The following is a 6057-nucleotide window of genomic DNA, read 5'->3' as shown; positions in this document are numbered from 1 at the left end:
TGTTTATGTGTATGATGAGATGCATTTTTAATGAATTGAGAGTGTTCTAAATTTACTAATTTCTCACATAGTTAAAAATGCCTCTGTATTAGTTTGCTAGAGCTGCTGTAACAAGTGTCACAAACTGGTCAAACAACTGAAATCTTATTTTTCATAATTTGGAGGCTGTCAGTCCAAGATCATGATGTCTGGCAAGTTTGGTTTCTTCTGAGGCCCCTCTCCTTGGCTTGTAGACGGCTGTCTTCTCCCTTGTCTCAAATGGTCTTCCCTTGTGCGTCTGTGTCCTAATCTCCTCTTCTTCCATAAAGACACTGTTCATTTTAGATTAGGGCCTACCCATATGCCCTCGTTATACCTTAATTACTCCTTGAAAGGCCTTATCTCCAAATGTAGTCAGATTCTGAGATGGGGGCCAGTTAGGACTTCAACATATGAATTTTGGAGGGATACAGTTCAGCTTTTAACAGTGTTAAATGTATCATCCACCTGAATGTTAATTTGATTACATTTAGGAATCTAGAGTCCAATAATTTTTGGCCAGAACTTTGAGGAAATGTTTCTGTTATACTGTAGATGACGGTTCCGATGCCAATCTTGCTTACATTCCTTAATTAACAACCTGGTTTGTTTCCTTTGGAAACTTTTAGAATCTTCTCTTAAATTTTATGATTATTTCCTCAACTTGGGTATTTTAAATTTCATTTTTCTTGGAATTCAGTGGGTCATATCAACCTGAAAATTTCCTATCTTTTCACTGTTGGAAAATTATCTTTTTTTTTTTTTTTTTTCATGAATCTAGCTCCATTTCCCTCTGCTGGAACTCCAATTAGAGGTTGGAATGTCTTTGCCCTTTTCTGTTTCTGCAAGGGTAATTCCTTAGCTGAATCTTACACAGAACTAATTTGCATTTCATCCAAGTACATCATGCTACTCATCTCCTCTACTGATTTTTAACAGTTCCATTTATATTTAAGATGCCTAATTTTTCTGTCATCTCTCCTTCCTCCATGCATGTTACATCATCTTGAATCTCTCTGAGTATACTAGTTACACTAATTTGAGGAAATCTTCTCTTTGCTCTATTAATTCTATTTTCTTAGACATTAGTTCCTTTGTTTATTGGCTTTGATGTTTCTACTTTATGACCTTGGCTTTTCAAATGTATTTGGGATTCTTGGTTAAGAATTCCTGTTTACCTCTTGGTGGGCACCTTTTTGGATTGAAGGCGCTTTCTGGTGGTGATTGTGGGGCAGGGATGGAGCCCATGTTGGGGAAGTGCCGTGTGGCTTGTCTTCTGCGTGTGAGTCTCCCTAGTTTTCTGAGGAGTTTCTCAACCTTTCTGCCCCCTAAGCCTGGAAAGTGAAGGAGGTTCCTGGATCCGGGTCATTTTCTTACTCATCAGCCTGGTGATTGGCCGCAGTCCCTGCCACTCCAGTTGTCCAGTGACTTCGGGATTGATTGACAGACATTTCTGCCTCCTAGTCGTGCTCTGCTGCATGTGCTCAGGCCTTCTTTCGCTACTGATCTGCCTTGTTCGGCTTTTTCTCGGAAGCCTCTCGGTTTCTCACTTAATGGGCTCGCCTGCTCTGCTCTTCAGTGTGGTTTCTGGCTAATTTTCTTTTCACTCTTTTCTTGGAGCTCTGTGGTCCATCAGGCAGTTTCTTGAGTTGTGCCATCCAACACAGCAGCCAGTAGCCACCCGTTGCCATTTACACTGAAGTTACTTACAAGAAGATAGCATTTAAATTCACTCCCACAGTCGCAGTAGTCACAGTGGAGCGCTTAACAGCAACATGCATAGGAAGGTTTCTGTCGTCACCGAAAGTTCTGTTGGACAACACTGCTCTAGAGTGCTAGAGATGAAGAACCAGGAAGTCCCCAAATCCTTTTCTGGGATGCTATGGGGAGTATATAGTGTTTGCATGTGTTGGATACCTAGAGAAGTGTTTGCGCAATGCTGGTGGAACACCCACTCTGTGGTGTGTAAATGGTAAAGCTAGGATTGGAACCTGCTGCTCCTGCCTTGTTGTTGTTCCTCCCTGATAACCAAAGATGAGTAGCAATTCAGAAACAAAGGTCGTGAAGGAAACTGCATGAAGAGATTGAGGCAGAACATGAGGGTGGTCTCAAAACACATGTCTTAAAACGCCACCTCTATACCCAAAATCTGAAAGAAAAGGGATCTAGATTTTGAAGTGTTTCTTTAATGCTCACAATAACTTTGTCAAGAAGTTATTATTTCTTCCCCCACCCACGTCCCATATAACTCAGGGAAGAGGCAAATGCAGCTCATGAGAGTGAGGTAAATCCTCCACGGCTGCTCAGGTAAGTCAACAGTGAGTCAGTGGCAATGCTAGGACCAGGGTGTGCTGCTTCCTCCTCTTTGTTCTCCTAGAATAGCTAAAAACTGGTAACTCATTGGGAGACACGGCTCACAAGGCTGACAGGCACATTCAAATCCAGTTCTAATGCCAAAACCTTTGTACAACACTGAATCTCAAAAGTATTGATCATGATCCCGTTAGTACACATTTTTAACACATACACATGTACATTTATATATGTATATACATTTATTGTGAATTATAAATATAGTACTCTAGTAATATATATTAGTAAACATTCAAAAGTATGAACTAAAAAGATGAAAGGGGCTGACGCTATGGCGTAGCGGGTAAAGTCACTGCCTGCAGTGCTGGCATCCCTTATGGGCACTGGTTCGAGTCCCGGATGCTCCACTTCCCATCTAGCTCTCTGCTGTGGCCTGGGAAAGCAGTAAAAGATGGCCCAAGTCCTTGGGCCCCTGCACCCATGTGGGAGACCTGGAAAAAGCTCCTGGCTTCTGGCTTCGTATTGGTGCAGCTCTGGCTGTTGTGGCCATTTGGGGAGTAAACCAACAGATGGAAGACCGCCCCCCCTCTCTTTCTCTCTGCCTCTGCCTCTCTGTAGCTCTGCCTTCCAAATAAATAAATAAATCTTTTTTAAAAAGATGAAAATACACATAATAAAATTCTAATTCTTTTTCTCATTCTCTAATATTATTTCACGTATTCCCTAGTTTGCCACTCCCCTCCCCCTGCTTTGGCTAGAACTGCTCTAAGCCATGCTTCACAGAGAAAGAATATTTTATGGAAGCACTTGCAGGCTTGGGAATCTCAGCTTCCATCTGCTCATCCAAACCATTTTGAAAAGAAACATAATTGGACCATAATATATTCAATGTCAGCCACATTCTTGGAGTAAATAGGGCCTTTCACTGTTTCTATGCACCAGTAGTCTGACATTTGTCACTAGTTCTTATTTCAAAAAGATAATTAACTCTAACCTTTCATTCAAAGGTTGCTTCTGGCCACGTGTCCTATCTGTGAAAGGCACGAAAATGTGCAAAGCAATACCTAAATGCATCAAGATAGTTCTTTCTCCCCAGGAAATAAGCACAATATTCTTCATTGCAAACTTTTCTTTTTTTCATTGCATCTTTACTGCAAAGAAGTGAGACTTGATGAAAAATAGCTAATTTATTGAAATCATTCAGATTTTAAAAGATTTGGTCTCCTTCTTTTCATGGCTCTCCATGGACAGTTGTGATAACTATTCTCCTTCCAAAGTGTTTTTCATCTTCAAAGCACTGTAGCCTGTTTGATCTTCTCTAGGATGCCAGCTCTCTCTTCTCTGTCTCTCTGTCCCTTATGGCTCTGTTTCTGTCTTTCTCAGCCAGAATGATCAGGTGTCCCCTTTTTACAGGTGAAGAACCCAGGTCGGGAGGTTAGGTCACACAGCTAGTAACTGGTGAAGTCAGGACTCTCTGCTCCACAGCCAACGCTCTGATGGAAATTGTAACTGATCTAGTTGGCGTTATGTAAATGGGAGAGAGGATACTGTAGCTCTGAGCCCAGCACAGCCAAAGTACCAACTCAGCTTCATCTTGCACTGAGAGATTAGCAGGGCTTTCCATAAATGGTCCCTCAGGTTCAGTAGAGGCTGTTCCTACATTTGCTGTTCAGACGTTATAAAGCCTCTTGGAGAAGCCCAGTGCAGCACAAGTCCCTGAAGTGGGTATCACAGGGACAGCAAATCGACAAATGCAAATCAACTCACAGGGATTTGGAAGAGGATCAGTGGGGCTGGCTTAGGGCGTATTTTCACAGGTTGAGTAGTCTTTATGACTGTGTCAACACCAGACCCTTAAATTGTCTGTTGAATTCAGCCTTTCTTGTCATCCCTGCTCCGCTTATCACCCTGGTTTCAGAAGCCCCTCCCCCACCTTCAGTTTCCCTTCCTTTTGTCTCAGCCACACAGGACTCAGGTTCTCGTGGGAAACTCCTGATGGCTCCTTTAGCTGTAAGACCTCTGGTGGTGCCCCATTACCGTGAGATTGAGTTTAAAAAGTTGACCTGGCATCCAGTGTTCTTCATCCTGCTCCAAATTCACTTTCCAACTTCTTCTCCCACTCCCCTGCTTTCCTTTATACTCTCTTCTCGCCTCCCCAGTCTAATCACTGTTCTCCAAAAATAGCCAGCACTTTCATGCCTCTCTGCTTGGCTCATGCTCTGCCCTCTGCCTGGAATGTCCTCCACCTCCTTACCCTCAGTGGAATCTTCCTCATCCTTCAAGAAGCAGCTGAAATGCTGCCTGTTCAGTGACGGCCTCCACACCCACCCCTTTCCAGGTAGGGTGTGCCACTCGCCTCCAAAACACTATTATTATACTTCTTACCACAGGAATCTTTGGCTGGTTGTTTACATGTTGTTTTGACTCATGGGATGATGAACTCCTTTGCAGAAGAGAGAGTATCTTGCTCATCTTCTGGTCTTCCGTGTTGATCTTAGCAGGTATTTGAAGTTCTTTGGTTGAATTTATTCTTAGAACTAAGCAATTTTGGGAGATCTTGAGAGAGCTAAATCCCTACCATATCTGAAATAAGTTGCAAGAGATAAAGCACAAATTCTGTAAGAAAATTATTTACTAAGTATAAAACTATCTAAAATGCTAAAATAAGGCTTGGATGCATATTTCATAATAGTCGGAAGCCTTTTACTTAGCTTTACCAAAAAGTCCATGCTGGACCAACAATAGTGAAGTAACACTGGATTGGAATGGACAGCTATGGGCTCCCAGTCTCAGCTTTGCTCTTAACTACCTGTGTGCCCTTTGAAAGTCACTTCTTCTTTCTGATTTATTATCCACAGAATATTCATGCTGGACAAAATGACATCTAAGAACATTCTTTGAGGATGATCTGTACTTTGATGATTCTTGTTTTCCAGTTAGGAAAATTGAGTCTTAATTTTCCTTTTGATGTGATGGCCCTTTAGCAATGAGAGTGAACATTCCGTATTGTCAGAAAAACATCTTGTTCTACTAAGCACAAAGGTATTGGTAAGGGTGCAAGTCTGGGTGTTGGAAAGGGCACGATGTACATTGTGGAAGAGGTGAGAGTTCTCGATATGAGGCTGGGAGGAGGCAAAAGTAAAAGTAAAAATAAACCAGCAACCAAGAACCTCCTTACTGCTAAAGCATGCGGACTCTTTTAAAGTTGGAAGGCCCAACATCAGAAGAAAAAGACCTCAGAAAGATTCATTGACCTATTGAGTTCATAATGATGTGGGGGAGAATAAAGTGGTCAGGTCACACCTAAAGATGGTTTGAAGAGGAAGGGGATGCTTCGATGTTAAAAGTCAGTCTTCGGGGAAGGCATTTTACAAGATGACACAGGTACAGAGAGACCTGAAAGCTTCAAGGCACTGTGTGCAGTTATGTTGCTGACTCGAATGGGACCTGTGACAAATAGCCTTTGCCTAAGCAACAGCACTCCCCATAGGGCCAGTGCAGTGGCAAAGTAGGTTACGCCTCCTCCTGCAGTACCAGTATCCCATGTGGGCACCAGTTGGAGTCCCAGCTGCTCCTCTTCTGATCCAGCTCTCTGCTTATGTCTTGGGAAAGCAGTGGAAGATGGCCCATGCTCTTGGGCCCTTGCACCTGCATGGGAGATCTAGAAGAAGCTCCTGCCTCCTGGCTTCGGATCAGCCCATTTCCAGCCATTGTGGCCATTTAGGG

This window comes from Oryctolagus cuniculus, chromosome 1 (genome assembly GCF_964237555.1).
Source record: "Oryctolagus cuniculus chromosome 1, mOryCun1.1, whole genome shotgun sequence".
In the NCBI taxonomy this organism is placed as follows: domain Eukaryota; kingdom Metazoa; phylum Chordata; class Mammalia; order Lagomorpha; family Leporidae; genus Oryctolagus; species Oryctolagus cuniculus.
This window is presented reverse-complemented; position numbering follows the sequence as displayed.